The sequence below is a fragment of the Hemiscyllium ocellatum genome, chromosome 20 (assembly GCF_020745735.1).
Source record: "Hemiscyllium ocellatum isolate sHemOce1 chromosome 20, sHemOce1.pat.X.cur, whole genome shotgun sequence".
NCBI classification, from domain to species: Eukaryota; Metazoa; Chordata; class Chondrichthyes; order Orectolobiformes; family Hemiscylliidae; genus Hemiscyllium; species Hemiscyllium ocellatum.
The window spans coordinates 24,716,884-24,733,582 of NC_083420.1; the positions used below are offsets into that span (position 1 = coordinate 24,716,884).

Here is a 16,699-nt window from a genome sequence, read left to right on the forward strand (position 1 = left end):
TGATCTGTACCTCAACTCAAGTTGTCTAACTTTGCTCTTTATCTCATGATAGCTAATCTCAATCTCAAAAGCTCCAATTGACACAGAGCAGCCACAGACTTTGGGGACAATGTTCCAGAATTTAATTTCCCTTTGTATGTCCATCCTGATTTCACTCCTAACATCTTACAGGCCAGTTAGTCTTACTTCGGTGGTAGGCAAAGTAATGGAAAGGGTACTGAGGGATAGGATTTATGAGTATTGGAAAGACACTGCTTGATGAGGGACAGCCAGCATGGATTTGTGAGGGATAGGTCTTGCCTTACAAATCTTATTGAATTCTTTGAGGAGGTGACCAAGCATCTGGATGAGGGTAGAGCAGTGGATGCAGTGTACATGGATTTTAGTAAGGCATTTGATAAGGTTCCCCATGGTAGGCTTATACAGAAAGTCAGGAGGCATGGATAGTGGGAAATTTGGCCAGTTGGATAGAGAACTAGCTAACCGGTCGAAGTCAGAGTGGTGGTAGATGGTAAATATTGAGCCTGGAGCCCAGTTACAAGTGAAGTTCCGCAGGGATCAGTTCTGGGTGTTCTGCCGTTTGTAATTTTTATTAATGCCTTGGAAGAGGGAGTCAAAGGGTGGGTCAGTAAATTTGCAGACAATACGAAGATTGGTGGAGTTGTGGATAGTGAGGAGGGCTGTTGTCAGCTGCAAAGGGACTTAGATATGATGCAGAGCTGGGCTGAGGAGTGGCAGATGGAATTCAACCCTGTCAAGTGTGAGGTTGTCCATTTTGGAAGGACAAACAAGAATGCGGAATACAGGGTTAACGGTAAGGTTCTTAGTAAGGTGGAGGAGCAGAGGGATCTTGGGGTCTATGTTCATGGATCTTTGAAAGTTGCCACTCAGGTGGATAGAGCTTGTAAGAAGGCCTATGGTATATTAGCGTTCATTAGCAGAAGGATTGAATTCAAGAGTCGTGAGGTGATGTTGCAGCTGTATAGGACCTTGGTAAGGCCACATTTGGAGTACTGTGCAGTTCTGGTCACCTCACTTTAGGAAAGATGTGGAAGCTTTGGAGAGGGTGCAGAGGAGATTTACCAGGATGTTGCCTGGAATGGAGATAAGATCATACGAGGATAGGTTGAGAGTGCTAGGTCTTTTCTCATTGGAACGGCGAAGGATGAGGGGTGACTTGATAGAGGTTTATAAGATGATCGGGAAATAGATAGAGTAGACAGTCAGAGACTTTTTCCCCGGGTACAACAGAGTGTTACAAGGGGACATAAATTTAAGGTGAAGGCTGGAAGGTATAGGGGGGATGTCAAGGGTAGGTTCTTTACCCAGAGATGGTGGGGGCATGGGATGCACTGCCTATGGGAGTGGCAGAGTCAGAATCATTGGTGACCTTTAAGCGGCAATTAGATAGGTACATGGATAGGTGTTTAAGCTAGAACAAATGTTTGGCACAACATCGTGGACCGAAGGACCTGTTCTGTGCTGTATTGTTCTATGTTCTATCTTCATTCTAAGATCATGTTATTTCGTGTCCTGGATTCACCCAGATACAGGCTTTCTATCTCTAACTTAGTAAAGTGGGGCAGGGTAGTTGCCTGTGCCTTCCCTGTGTTCACGATGAATCTCATCTGTCCCTTATTAAATGAACACACACAAGCCAGTCTCTGCTGTTGGTCATCCAAACAGCTCATCATCAAAGACCTATTCCTCCACCTTAGTGCCCATTGGATATTTGGGCTGGACATTCTTGCAAAGGTACACTCCACAACCCTGTTGCCCAACTGGTTACTTGATGTACCCATCCTCATGAAGGCCTACCCATTGGAAAATAAACAGACTTCTTTACTGAATTAGGATTTTTATATTGCCGTTTCAATAGCTATTTCATCCCCAACTCTAACACTTAAATGATTAACAAAAAAAAATGTTTAAACCTTTCCGCATTACCCTAAAAATTTATCTCCAGCGAGTCTAGGCCTTGAGCACAAAAATCAATGCTGACAACTATAGTGTTGTACTGAAGGAATGTTCCATTGTTGGAAATGTCATCTTTCAAATGAGATGTCAAACTGAGGCTCCCATTTGCCTGTTCAGGTGGATGTAAAAGATTCCATGGCACAATTCACAGGAAGGGCAGGGAGATGTACTCAGTGCCCCTGTCATTGTAAATCCTTCAGTCAACAATCACAAAATAAAAACTTATCTGGTCGTTATTACTCTGCTAATCATGGGACCTTGCTGTGCACAAATTAGCTGCTGCATTCCTACATTTCACAACGACTACACTTCAAAAAAAGCACTTAATTGGCTGCAAAAGCACTTCAAGATGTCTGGTGCCTGTGAAAAGCTGTATATAAATGCAAGCTTTGCGTATTTTTCATCAGGAAATTTATTTTGACCTCCTAGGAACTTGGTGATATCCTGGAAGGGTGGCAACCCCACCAGCTGGTGAGGGTTTTGCAGGGGATGGGCGGGGGGGAGGGCTGAATTCAAAATGCTAAATAAATGACATTTACAAGTATGGAGGAAGCGAGACAAAGGGGCTCTGGGATTGCAGGCAGCCTGTCTGCTGAAGGAGAGGCTGAACAGAAATCCATGAATGCTGAATTCTTTCAGTTTCTAAACTGGGAGCTGGCAAACAGGAAGTTCTGTTTCCACACAGTCAAGGCCCAGCCTTAGCTAGCCAAGCACCCCCTACCTCCCTGCTCTGTCTCTTCCCCAGAGAAAGAAGCACAGACATTTCTCACAAAGTGGGAAGGGGGTTCAGGGGTGAAAGCAAGCAATTATTAAGAAGTTGTGAAATAGACAACAAATCACTTGACTGGAAAAACAGCTCATATCCCCAAAAGACATGTAAAAGTTAAAGAGGAGAGAAAATCTAATGGCTACAGATCGCTCCAGCTTACCTTGTAAATGGCACTGATCCAACGAGTCCAGACACTCAGGAATTCAGCAGCCAATGCCTCGCAGCAATGAAGGGCTGAACCACTAACTACCTGGCCCTCTTGCTTGAACTGGGGGCGCAGGGTCATGCAGTTCCCATTGCAGCTGTATGGTGCAGGACAGCTCTTCACCCACCTAAGTCAAATGTGAGAGTATAAATCCCTCTGAGCCAACCTTTATATCAATTTCATGGTGCAATCAGGTCCACTCAGAAATGCACAGTTCTGAGATATTTTATTCTTAAAAATAAACATGGCTCCAGGTGTTTAAACAGAATCAGGAACTGTCCCATTCTCGAATCTTACTCCAAACTGCACCATATAAAGTGTCTTTCTAACAGAAAGTGCCAGACAGGAGTGGTCAATAAAGTGGGTTTTATGGTAAGGAAGGCTTACCGACAAAATGTAAGCGGCAAGAAGGGCAAAGAGTTTTTGCATCTCTTAACACAGAGATCCTAAAAGCCTTGCCCATGTCAGCTTAACCCCTGTCTCAATGCTATGTTCCTGCTCACTGACCAATACCACACTTAGATACACACACACGCACACACACACTCCAACATGTACGGAGATACTCATAAAATTTAACATGTATAATAATACACACGGACACAAAGGAACAAATATTGACCAACATACAATCACACATAAAAAAAGATCCACGTACTGACATGTACACCGACACATGGTATACACTCAAAGACACATACATACATCAACACTTGTACAGTGACACAGATAGACATAATTGATGTCCCTAAGTAAAGTTTACATTTCTTTTGTAAACAAAATGCAAGCTTTGTTTTCTCAATGGTTGATAATCATTAAATGAAAAATATTTGCACAGTCTAGACTCCTTGCCTGAGCAGTTCTAAAAGGTTCAACTGAGAGAAGGGACCGAACACAGTCAAATAGCAAAGTAAAATGATACATGAATTTTCAGCTCAGCTCTTTTCACCAACACAGAAGATGGTGGGTAGGAACCCCACGGACTACATTGTAGAAGTTGCCGACACCAGTCTAGAAATGAGCATTTCAGAACTTTAAATCTTTACATTTTAAATCAAGGCTGCCACATTTTTGAATCGTTCCTGCAGAATGCAGGTGTGAACACCAAATGGTGGCAGAAAGCACATAAATGGTGAGTGAAGTGGTTTTTCCTCTTTTACAGTACATCGTGAAATGCTGAACCCTGAGTTTTAGCTGTGTTTACTAAAGTGAGTGACAACAGTGCTACCAGTGGGAAAAAAAGTGACCAATCAATAATGCAGTTACCAGGTTGCTATTTCTGACAATTAGCAAGCTTTCAAGTGAAAGAGCAACATTGCAAAAGTGGAAAAGTCTTTTTTACAAAGATTATCCAGTGGATAAATTGCTATTTGGCATTGCATAATATTGAAAGACCAGCCCAGTGTGAGTCCAAAGCTAGTTCTTTAAACTCTCTCCATTATTCTTTTCAGGACAGTGTAGCCACTTGTTTGGCTGTTTGAAGGGTTCAACAGATATATGAATGTTTGGCTGCCTTCAAAAGCACTAATAAAATCTGTTGCATCAACTTTACTTAAGCACCTATCCTGGGGAATGTGAGTCTGTTGGCTTTGACAAATGTATAAAAAAATTGAAACAAATAATAGTTTCTCTATTGCCTATTCAATTTCTTTTTATTTTGACGCATTAATGAACTTCGAAACAGAATAGTTGCTTACAATATGCCTGTTCATGTTATGTTTATTTCAACAGATTTATAAGCTTCTGAAACAGCCAATGGCTTTTCCAAGGCTTTTCAAGTGATGTTTGTTTATTTATAAGATTTCCAATCAATCTTAAATATCTTAATAGATTAGATTAGATTCCCTACAGTGCGGAAACAGGCCCTTCGACCCAATAAGTCCACACCAACCCTCTGAAGAGTAACCCACCCAGACCCATTTCCCTCTGACTAATGCACCTCACACTATGGGCAATTTAGAATGGCCAATTCACCTGACTGACACGTCTTTGGACTGTGGGAGGAAACTGGAACACCCGGAGGAAACCCGTGCATACACAAGAAGAATGTGCAAACTCCACACAGTCAGTCACCGAAGGCTGGAATCGAACCTGGGTACCTGGGTCCCTGGTGCTGTGAAGCACCAGTGCTAACCACTGAGCAATAGATCTTGTGTGTTCTGTTCATAAAGGAGCTGGTAAGCGAGTCATTTCAAGAAGTAAAGTTTACAGCAGATAAGGGAGAGTTAGTGAATGAGGGCAAGATGGGCTTCATATTAATTTGAAGAACTGGGCCACTGTCTCTGGGAATTGAGGCAGCGTTGTTAACCTATTTGCACCTGGTTAACCTGCTTCTGTCCAATCAGGTCCGGCTCCAAGTTGTTCTGCCATCCAAGAGATGAAAATCCCAGCTGCCAGGACAGAGTGTATCAGGAAACTTTCTGACTCCTGATTTCTGCTTCCATGATGAAATTGCAGCGCATAGACAAACAAAAGACAGTCAGTCAGAGCCATGAGAATTAATTACCAACTTTGCAAATTTACATTTCAGCTCTGGATTGGGAGGATGCCCAACTGTCTTACTGCCGTTGAAATGGGAAGAAGTGAAAACAACAGCCAGGGTTTTGATCTTGATTATCCTTCCGCCGGTAAATGAAAATGAGTCAATAAATAAAAGCTGTAACCCCGCTCCCACCTCAGTCAAATGTTGCAACATAAGTTGCTGAAAACTGGAACAAGTATCTGGGAATGTAGACTGAACCAAATTCCAATAAGGATTTAATGACTCAGCCAAGGAACATTCTAGTAACCATTTTTGACGGACTTCCATTCTTAACCATTACAGAGCAAACAATGATAGCATCCCTCTCTATCCTCTCCATTTCTCCACTTCCTTCCCCTTCTCTATGACATTCACCTGATTGAGTCAGTCTTTGGTCATCAGTCCCAGTAACTCATCGCTAGGAGATTGACTCTGACATCATCTAACGTGTACCAAGTTGTCCAGCATGCGTCAGTGAATACATTATTTAAAAAACGATTTTCCCTCCCCGACCAAAAGTAGCTGGGGATTATGGCACAGACCTAATCTCCAACCCAGTCAAGATCAGTTTATGCAGCATTAAAAGACAAAATTGCATCTGGGATTTTTCGTTTTTTTAAACATTCGTTCATGGGGTCTGGACATTGCTTGCTTGGCCAGCATTTATTATCCATTCCAAAGTATTCTGGAGAAGGTGACGTGCTGTCTTGAACAGCAGAGGAGCAGCATATCCTTTAGCTATGAACTTCCAGGATTTTGACTACATGGCTTTGAAAGCAATAAGGTTTCAAGTCAGGATGGTAAGTAGCTCGGAAAGGATTTACAGGTGATGGTGCATCCTATGCATCTGCTGCCGTTGTCCTTTGGAGTGGTTGAAATCACAGGTTTGGAAGGTGCTGTGCTATAGCCAGGGTATGTTGCTGCAGGGCATCTTGTTGATGTTACACATGACTGCCTCTACACATCAGTGATAAAAGGAATGAATGTTGAAGGTGGTGGATATGGTGCCATTCGAGTGGGCTACTTTGTCATGAATGGTGTCAAGTTTCTTGAGTGTTGTATGAGCTGCAACCATCCAGGCAAGTGAAGTTCCATCACACTCCTCACTTGTGCTTTTTGGATGGTCAACAGGGAATCAGGAGGTGAGTTACTTGCCAATGAATTCTGAGTCTTTGACCTGCACTTGTAGCCACAGTACTTATATGGCACTCCAGTTCAGTTTCTAGTCAATGGTAATCCCCAGAATGTTGGTATTGGTGTATAGTCCTGCTCTGAATGGTTCCTTCGTAGGATAGGAGTATTATCACCACCTGGCTCACTCTAATCATGCCTACTATCCAGCTTTAGACTTGATAATAGCACACCAATTAAAATCAGGAATACTCATGTTCTGCGAGAAGCTCAAAGAGTGGGGTGCTGGAAAAGCACAGCCAGTCAGGCAGCAGGAGAAACAAGCTGTCAAGGCTTGAGGAGAGGAGCATGTCAATTGAAAATTTCAAACCTCTAATTGATAGCTTTTGTTCGTTGAGGTTATGACGAGTTAGGTGAAATCAGCAATGAGGTAATAATAAGGAACAAATGGTAGGGGTTGAATGGTTTCTAACTCTATGCAAGAAGCTCTAGAGCTGGCTGGCCATCTTCTGTTCCCTTGTAGCAGCATTGAATGCCTTAATGGCCTCCTCCTGTTCCTATGTAAATAATTACGAGACAAGATGAAAATAACACAATAACATGGAGCCAGCATAGCCAAATCTGGAGCACGTATGGATAGGCGGACTGGTAATTGTATTTGCAATAATAGACACAAGCAGGTTTACTAACATACTGCAGGTAATTCTGATCTGTACCAAATGCGAAGAGACTGTGAAATAGCCAACATGCGCTGCATTTTATCACTGCAGAGTAACATTGCTTCTGTGTAATGGATTCCTTTATTTGCAGAGTCTCTGGTTCAGCTGCAGTGATTCCTCCAGTCTGGATGCATACAGTAACTTCCCAGCACATGAGAGTGTGCTGCTGGATTTATCTAGCCCTGTGGCAAAGGCACAGGATAAACATTGAGGTTTGCACTGTTATGTGTTCAGCTGGGTAGGATAGCTCCTCCCAACAGAGGGTCCCTTTCATCTCCCAAGACAGCAACATATTGGCCCATTCCAAGACATAGCTCCTTCCACATCCAAAAGGACTTAATTAACAGGAGAGGAAAAGGGCCTCAGTTCAATGTTGGGCTAGTCACAAGAAAAAATCTCAGACATACGGAAAAAAAATCTCAGACACAGCTGGTTTGAAGTAGGTACCTGTTCAAGGCCCTGGCTGTTTTTCTGTACTCAGTGATAAATAACTAGTTCATTTTGACAAGATGGCCTCTGCTTTCCATAAAATCTATCTCCATAGAAGAAATTAAGATCTCAAGTTTTAAGGTGCTTTCACAATCTCAAGATGACCCAAAGCACTGTACAGCCCAGGAAGGTCATTTTGAAGTGGAGTCACCGTTGTAATTTAGGAAGTATGGGAGCAAATTTTGCACACAGGAAGATTCCACAAACAGCAATGTGATACTGACTAGATCAACAATTTATACATACAGCTGAGAGAAAAGGTTGCTCCAGGGGTATTGGAAAAAGCTTGGGCTGTTCTTCTTCAAAATAAAAACTCATCATTACTCTCCCTCTAAATTCTGTGGGGAAACGAGAAGGCCTTACAAAGGTTGGCTCCTTGAAGATACCCCATGATTGTCAGTTTCACAAAAAATGAAGGGACCACAAACTTGAATAAATTGCCCACACAAATTGTTGATAATTCTGCTTTTCAAAAAATTCTGTTATTAGTATGCATGCCTGTGAACAAACACACTGACATATAATATACTGATCCATCTGCTTTCTCAGAGAACTGAGAACCATCCCCAAGGCTCTATCTTTGTTTCTTAATTTGTTTGTGGGATCTTGCTGTGTACAAGTTAACCACATAACAACTATGAATTTCCTTCAAAACATTCCTCTAATATTAAGCACTTTGAAAAACCCATCTAAGATATTATATAAATTCTTCATTTATTTAAATCTGACTTTGCCCACTGTTCATTTAATAGCAAATGTGCTTTGTGACCTTAAAAAGTGAAAACTTTAGCAGAATGGCACATTGTTCACTTCATGTCATTAGGTGATGCTCTTGTCTGAATTAACCAACACACATCTGATTTACTGTAAGCAATGTCAAGGCAGATTTAATGATGTAAAATTTTGAAATATCACAGTTCAAAATACCAAAAGCGAAATGGAAAGAAACTTTCATTTTGTTCCAGCTGTATTTAATAAAAATCACTGACTAACCCCAGGTGTTGCTGTGACAACACAATTTTAATCAAGGGCATTAATTTCAGTTGAAAACCTCTCACAAATACAAGGAGGGAAATGATCCTCACATGTGGATGTTTATTTGGCAACCATCTGCGACCAGTCAGTAACCAAGGAAACAACAATCAAAACCACTTTCACTCTGTCTTCTGTCTTGCCACTTTTCTAACAAACACACAAAAAAGGTTAAAATACACACACATAAACCTCGTGAATAACGATTGTTCATTCATCATTGATCAAAAATGGAAATCACTACATCTGGATTCCCAATTAGCCCGTATATGCCTAATGGGTAATATACCAGACAACACTGATTTGACTGAAGATCAGAAATTTGCAACTAGTTCCCATTCTGCACACTTGGTCAATTTGATCAAATAGTAATTAACCTCTGGATGAACTCAGCATTTCTATTTACAGCAATCAGGTCTTTCATAGCGTGCAACTCATCTCCTGATTCTCCAAAACCTACCCACCAGCTTCAAGACTCAATTTAGGAAAGAGATATAGTACTCTCCACTTACCTGGATGAGGGCAGCTTCAATTACACTCATGGAGCTCAATGTCATCCAGGACAAAGCAGCTCACTTGATTGGTACCTCATCAACCAGCTGCACAGTGACATCAGTGTGCACAATCTACAAAATTGCACGACAGTAATTCTCTAAGGTTCCCTCAACAGCACCTTTCAAACTTGATGACTAATACTACTGAAAAGGTCTAATGCAGCAAATAAATGAGAACACCTGAACTTGGGGTGCAAAACCCTGAGGCTTCACTGCCTAACAGTACTATGGGTGTACCTACAGCAGATTGATTGTAGGTGTTCAAGAAGGCCATTCACCATATTCTTGTCAAGGGAAATTAGTGACAGACAATATATGCTGGCTTTGTCAGTGATACTTACATTCTGTGGATGAGGGAAAAAAAATGATAGTTTTGATTTACCTTTTTGTACAACGTATAGGTTTAGTTGTGACCTTACCCACTGTATTTAATATTGAAAGACCTGATTGCTGTAAATAGGAATGCTGAGGTCATCCAGAGGTCAATGGTGCTCACCTCACACCTAAAATTCAGCTCTTTTGTCCAAGCTTAGACCAAGTGTAGAACTGAGTGGTCATGATGGAACCCAAGCTGAGCATCAGTTAATTGACTGCCTACATGCTGTTTGATGGTGGTAAAAACAATGACTGCAGATGCTGGAAACCAGATTCTGGATTAGTGGTGCTGGAAGAGCACAGCAGTTCAGGCAGCATCCAAAGTGCAGCGAAATCGACGTTTCGGGCAAAAGCCCTTCATAAGGAATAAAGGCAGTGAGCCTGAAGCGTGGAGAGATAAGCTAGGGGAGAAAGTAGCATAGAGTACAATGGGTGAGTGGGGGAGGGGATGAAGGTGATAGGTCAGGGAGGAGAGGGTGGAGTGGATAGGTGGAAAAGGAGATAGGCAGGTAGGACAGGTCCGGACAAGTCATGGGGACACTGCTGAGCTGGGAGTTTGGAACTAGGGTGAGGTGGGGGAAGGGGAAATGAGGAAACTGTTGAAGTCCACAATGATGCCCTGGGGTTGCCCCGAGGCAGAAGATGAGGCGTTCTTCCTCCAGACGTCTGGTGGTGAGGGAGCGGCGGTGAAGGAGGCCCAGGACCTCCATGTCCTCGGCAGAGTGGGAGGGGGAGTTGAAATGTTGGGCCACAGGGCAGTGTGGTTGATTGGTACGGGTGTCCCGGAGATGTTCCCTAAAGCGCTCTGCTAGGAGGCGCCCAGTCTCCCCAATGTAGAGGAGACCACATTGGGAGCAACGGATACAATAAATGATATTAGTGGGTGTGCAGGTAAAACTTTGATGGATGTGGAAGGCTCCTTTAGGGCCTTGGATAGAGGTGAGGGAGGAGGTGTGGACATAGGTTTTACAGTTCCTGTGGTGACAGGGGAAGGTGCCAGGATGGGAGGGTGGTTGTAGGGGGGGCGTGGACCTGACCAAGTAGTCACGGAGGGAACGGTCTTTGCAGAAGGTGGAAAGGGGTGGGGAGGGAAATATATCCCTGGTGGTGGGGTCTTTTTGGAGGTGGCGGAAATGTCGGCGGATGATTTGGTTTATGCAAAGGTTTGTAGGGTGGAAGGTGAGCACCAGGGGCGTTCTGTCCTTGTTACGGTTGGAAGGGTGGGGTCTGAGGGCGGAGGTGCAGGATGTGGACGAGATGCGTTGGAGGGCATCTTTAATCATGTGGGAAGGAAAATTGCAGTCTCTAAAGAAGGAGGCCATCTGGTGTGTTCTGTGGTGGAACTGGTCCTCCTGGGAGCAGATACGGCGGAGGCGGAGGAATTGGGAATACGGGATGGCATTTTTGCAAGAGGTAGGATGGGAAGAGATGTAATCCAGGTAGCTGTGAGAGTCGGTGGGTTTGTAAAAAATGTCAGTGTCAAGTCGGTCGTCATTAATGGAGATGGAGAGGTCCAGGAAGGTGAGGGAGGTGTCAGAGATGGTCCAGGTAAATTTAAGGTCAGGATGGAATGTGTTGGTGAAGTTGATGAATTGCTCAACTCCTCATGGGAGCACGAGGTGGTGTCAATGGCAACTTTGTTAACTTTGCTGATGATAAAGGGTAGGCTGACGGGCAGTGATACAAGGCACAAGTCAGGAGTATGATGGTATACTCCCCACTTGTCTGGACGAATGCAGCTGCAACAACACTCAAGAAACTTGACATCATCCAGGACAACTCAGCCTGCTGGATTGGGACCACACCCACAAGCATCCTCTCCTTCCGCCACAGACACTCAGTACCAGCAGTGTGATTAGCTACAAGATGCACTGCAGAGATTCACCAAAGATCCTTAGCTAGCACCTTTCAAACTCACAATCACTTCCATTTAGAACAAAAGCAGCTGATACATGAGAACACTGCCACCTTCAAGATCCGCTCCAAGCCACTCACCATCTTAACTTGGAAATATATAGCTGTTCCTTCACTGTTGCTAAGTCAAACTCCTGGAATTCCCTCCCTAAGGGTATTGTGGGTCAACCTACAACACATAGACTGTAGCATTTCAAGAAGGCAGCTCACCAACTCCTTCTCAAGGGCAACTAAGCACGGGTAATAAATGCTGGCCAGCCAGGGACACCCACTTCCCAAAATATGTAATTTTTAAAAAATATCCATGGTCAAGTAGGTGCCAATATTATGGCTGTACTGAAACAGCTTGGCTAGTTTGTGGTTAGATCTGCAGCACAAGACTTTAGTACTACAGCGGGGATATTGTCAGTGCCCAGGCCTTTCAGACTCCAGTGCATTCAGCCATTTCTTGATTGCACATGAAGTGAAATGAATTGGCTGAAGACTAGCATCTGTGAATGGTAGGGATGCCAAGAGGAGACCAAGATGAATCATCCACTTGGCATCTCTGGTGGAAACTGGGTGAAGTACCACATCCCTGTCTTTGTCATTGACATGATGGACTCCTCATTGAGGTAATGGGAGCATTGCAAAGCTATGATCTGATCCATTGATTCTGGTTAGTTCTGTCTAAACATGCCGTCTCTGCACTTGTAGTCCCCTGCTGTCCCATGTTGTAGCTTCACACGGATGACACCTTACTTCTAAATATGCCTGGTGTTGCTCCTGGCATGTATTCCCACAATCCTCAGTGAATCACTGAGTCAATTAAAACACACCATTATAGTCTCACTTCACAGTCAGCTCAATTTTTATAATTATAAAGAAGTGATGCTTTACGTATAGTTCTTTACAGCATAGAATGAGGCCAATTGGCCCATCATATCCACACATGGTCAACAAGATCTGACTGTACTAATTTCATTTTCCAGCTCTTGGCCCACAGTCCTGGGGGCTATGATAATGCAAGCAAATACTGAAATACTGCTTAAGTGTTGAAAGAGTTTCTGACTCAGCCACTCTGTCAGGCAATGAGTTCCAAATCCATCTGCCCTCTGGATGAAAACACTTCTCCTTAACTTTCCTCTTGATCCATTACCCTCAAGTATGTACGTCTCCATTAGGTTTCCCTATTCCAGAGGAAATAACCACAGTCTACCCAATCTTCCCTCACAGATCAAACCATCATCCTTCTAAGCTGTGCGGCCAGGTTTATGCGTATGCTGACCGGCATACCAACGTATTGATTTCCAACTTTGAAAGTTGATGCTGCACATGGACCTTGGAGGTTCGCTCAAACCTTCTAGCCTAGACAGCACCCCTGCAAATCTCCTCTGCACCCTCTCTCAAGCAATCACATCCCTGCTACAATGTGATGACAAAAACTTCACACATACTCCCTGTTGTGACCTAACCAGTGTTTATACAGTTCCAGCATAACCTCCCTGTTCTTGTATTCTATCATTTGGCTAACACAGGTAAGTATTCCATAAGCCTTCTTAACCACCTTAACTACTTGTCCTGTTACATTCTGGGATCTGACACTAGGGATGGGCAATAAAAATGCTGACCAGTGATGGCAACATCCCATGTGTGAGAGGCTGAACAGGCTGAGGCTGTTTTCCCTGGAGTGTCGGAGGCTGAGGGATGACCTTACAGAGGTTTACAAAATTATGAGGGTCATGGATAGGCTAAATAGACAAAGTCTTTCCCCTGAGGTCAGGGAGTCCAGAACTAGAGGGCATAGGTTTAGGGTGAGTGGGGAAAGATATAAAAGAGACCTCAGGGGCAACTTTTTCACACAGAGGGTGGTATGTGTACAGAATGAGCTGCCAGAGAATGTGGTGGAAGCTGGTACAATTGCAACATTTAAGAGGCATTTGGATGCGTATATGAATAGGAAGGGTTTGGAGGGATATGGGCCGGGTGCTGGCAGGTGGGACTAGATTGGGTTGGGATATCTGGTCGGCATGGACGGGTTGGATCGAAGGGTCTGTTTTCATGCTGTACATCTCTATGATTCTATGACTCTATATGAAAAAACCATAAAGTCATAGTTTAATCTCTTGCATTGTTAGTTCTCCCTAAGTGCATAATCTCAAACTTTTCCAGGTTGAATTCCATTTGTCATTGCTCTGCCCAACTGACCTATCTGTTGATACCTTCCTCATTACTTGCCACACTAGCAATTTTTGTGTCTTTCATGAACCTCATGATCATAGCTCTTACATTTAAGTCCAAGTCATTAACGTACACCACATTGCAAGGGCACCAGCTCTAAGTCCAATGGAACCTCACTGGAAAGAGACTTCCAGTCACAGAAACATCACTGTACCATGACCCTCTGTTTCCTCTCTTTCAGCCACTTTGCCCTGCATCACATGGACTCCTGCTTTCTTGACCAGTCAGCCAAGAGGGACCTTCTATACAGCCTTGCTAAAGTCCCTATAGACCCTACCTTGCACCAACCCATTTGCTGTCTTATTATTCTTACTCTTCCTGAAGATTGATTACATATTTGATCATCTATTATCTCCATGACTGGGGAGCTTCAGTACTCACTAAATAACATGTTTGCCCCTGAACAATCTGTTCAGATGCTATTACACACTCTGGAACAGGTGGGAACTAACCTGGGACTCCTAACTCAGAGACAGGACTAAAAATGAGTTTTAACTTGAATTATACAGAGCCTTGGTCAGCCTTTGTGATTAGTAACTGCAGTTTAGAAATGTTATATATACTCTGAAGAGAGCACAGGATGGACTCACCAGAATGTCACCAAGATCAGAGGTTTGGATTATCAGGACAGATTACATACTAAAGATACCCTTGAGTTTAGAAAGTTGACAGGTGACCTATTTGAAGACTTTGAAATAAAAGGATTCAATAGGAACAAATACATAAAAATAGTTTCCTCTGTAGGGTAGTCCCGAAAGAGGAAGGATAACCTTAACTTCAAACTAGATTGTATAGGGATTAAATCAGTAGGCACTTTCCTGGCATAAAGGATGGTGAAAATATGGAATTCACTCCCTAAAAGGCAACTGAAATTTTCAAGATAGATTTATACAGATTTTGTTAGGTAACAGCATCAAAGATATGGAGAAAGGACAGGCATGAAGAGTTGGAGTATGATCAGTCAATAACGGAAGAGTCAAGGGGCCAAATGGCTGCCTGCTATGCATGTTTCTACATCGCTCCTACCACATGCACGAACTCACTGTAAACAATCGCTTGGAAAGTGCTCTACATTCAGTTTGAAGATTTTACATTGTAGAAGTTTATTCTGCAGCCATGAGCCGTACCAACCAGCCCCACTCACACAGTCTACCTCAAAGTAGGAGTGACCTGATTCAATCACCCCATTTGGGTGCACATCCTTAAATGTATAGGGATATAACTATTGCTCCCCAGCCTTTCAGAAAATGCCATCACATTCCAGGGATCCATAGGAGCAGCGATTATCTGCACCTTGCCAAGGAACCATTCTTCCTATGTCAGCCCAGACAGTTAGTCAATTGTCTATTTGGCTGTAGGAGGACTCACAGACAAACCTCATCCTGGCCTCACCCAATATACATATCCATGCAGGGAAAGTTAATGAACTGGTGATCGAGAGTAGTAGCCCTGATTAGTTCTCTCAATTATTTGGCTTTTACAAAAATTGTTGAATATATTTTTCTCTAATTCATGCTGCAGAACAGTTGCAATCTGCACACAGTTAACATTGACATCAGCTCCTGTGTGTAGTCACAGGCCTGTTGGCTCCCACCCCAGGAATGCTTCAGACTGTGGCTGCCTCGATAGAACAGCTTTGTACATTTGCCAGCGCAAGATTTTGATTTAACCATTTTACCACTGCACTACCTTACTAACCTACTCGAGTGTTGAATCTGACTTCAGCACAGACAACAACACAACCACATATGAAAAAACTCATCCACCTCTACCTCTTTCCACAGGAAACCCACGAATTTAACAAAGTCTCCAATAACAGGAGCCTCTCCAAGTAGAGTAAGGAATTTCTCCTGGTGTCCCATGCAACATTTATTTTTCAGCCTGTATTTCTAGAAGCAGGTTAGCTAGTTGTTAGCACATTGCATTGTGTCAGATCTTGGTGCAGACAGACTGGCTGATATATTTCCAACTTTCTAATAGGGAGGACGTTTTAAAAGTACTTCATTAACTATAAAACACTCTGGAAATAAAAAAAAATATGCATTTCAACAACACATTTCAAGTCCTCTGGTGATCCCAAAGTACTTTAATTGCCAGATAAATATGAGTAAATCTCCTCTGCACATTCTCCATAGTCTTGACATCACCAAAGTGGTCATCCTCATTTGGTAACTGACAATGAATCCATAATGGTGCTGGGATTTTTCACTAAGAGCAGAACCATGGCCTTATTTACACAGATTAACTTTATCACAGAGATAGTGAAGAGCAGCAAAGCCAGGGCTCACCGGTCCCTGTTCTGATTCCACACCCAAGCTGGAAGTTGCGGAGGTCATGTTCACTGGCTCAGTATCACCTCCAATGCGATCAGCAGATGCAGGGTCTGGAGATGGGAGGTTTGTGTTAAACACTTTAGCAGACAGGGGGAAGCTAATTTACAAGCCAAAGCTAAGGTAGTCCATGGTCAGACTGAGGGAATCACATTCAATAGAAGTTTGCAGGGTGCAGCCTAACTCATACTAGCAATTCCTTGCAGATCACCATCAAATTATGAAAATATTTACAACGTAATGTGGGAAAATGTGAGGTTATGTACTTTGGCAGGAAGAATAGAGGAGCCAAATAATATTTAAGGAGAAAGACTGCAGAAAGCTACAGACCAAGGGGATCTGGGAGTCCTTGTCCATGAATCACAAAAAAACTAAAATTCAAGTTCAGTGGGTGATAGGGAAGGGAAATGGATTGTTGGGCTTTATTTCAAAGGGAATGGGTATAAAAGTTGGGAGGTTTTAC

At 43.1% G+C, this 16,699-nt stretch overlaps 1 protein-coding gene across 6 annotated transcripts in view; it reads right to left on the reverse strand.

Annotated features, from left to right (window-relative positions):
• The window catches only part of glis2b (GLIS family zinc finger 2b), a 79,809-nt gene that overhangs the window by 60,553 nt on the left and 2,557 nt on the right, over positions 1-16,699 (reverse strand). For 2 of the 6 annotated variants that reach the window (XM_060840639.1, XM_060840638.1), the window contains exon 1: positions 2,907-3,069. The exons of the other annotated variants lie outside the window; for them this stretch is intronic. The gene's annotated coding sequence lies outside the window, so the exon portion shown is untranslated. Of the gene's footprint in view, positions 1-2,906; positions 3,070-16,699 lie in introns of those variants that run through there. 6 annotated transcript variants of the gene reach the window in all.